Source organism: Mastomys coucha, unplaced genomic scaffold (assembly GCF_008632895.1).
Source record: "Mastomys coucha isolate ucsf_1 unplaced genomic scaffold, UCSF_Mcou_1 pScaffold22, whole genome shotgun sequence".
In the NCBI taxonomy this organism is placed as follows: domain Eukaryota; kingdom Metazoa; phylum Chordata; class Mammalia; order Rodentia; family Muridae; genus Mastomys; species Mastomys coucha.
In genome coordinates this window covers 163,149,647-163,150,399 of record NW_022196905.1, presented here as the reverse complement: position 1 = coordinate 163,150,399, position 753 = coordinate 163,149,647, and positions in this window count along the sequence as shown.

Here is a 753-nt window from a genome sequence, read left to right as displayed (position 1 = left end):
CCCGTCATATTTCCTTTTCTCTATCAGTCATCTATATCTATATCTATCTATCTATATCTATATCTATAGAAAGTGGTGTCACTAGCTAGCTCCTCCTCTCGGGTCTCTGGTCTCTGTAGTCATGGGTAGGCTTCTACAGCCAGGCATGATTTCCTCCTGTTGGGCTGTCTTCAATCCAATTCAACTCCATTTTTTTTTTTCAAAACAAAACTAGTGCTTTACATGTATTTGTGAATACACACACATATATGTAACAATAGTAGTTTTTAAAAGGCTATCAATTTGAGATGGGATGATGACAGGAACAATGAGAGGAAGAGTAAGTAGTAGGGAGGAAAGCATGTATTTCTTTTTTTTTTTAACTTTTATTGCATTATGATGAGAAAAGTTACATGATTTCAATTTATCTGAATTTGTTAACATTTAAAAACATATTTTAAGTAAATAGAATTGAATCACATTCTTGTTTCCCTTTTTACCCCAACTCCTCCCAGAGACCCCCCTTCAATACCTACAATATCTTTTTTTTCATATTCCTAAATATTTTTAAAATATTATAACAGTAAAAATGAGTATTTTAAAAGTTGTTTGATATAAAACAACAATCTAACAGTTTTATGTAGATGCTTGTCTACAGTAATACTGAAAATGCATACATTTTTCTCAATATAAATTTTAAATAACCCCAAACATATTAACTGTATATTTCAAAATAATATATCACTACTAGTATTTTCTTAAATGAACATAAAT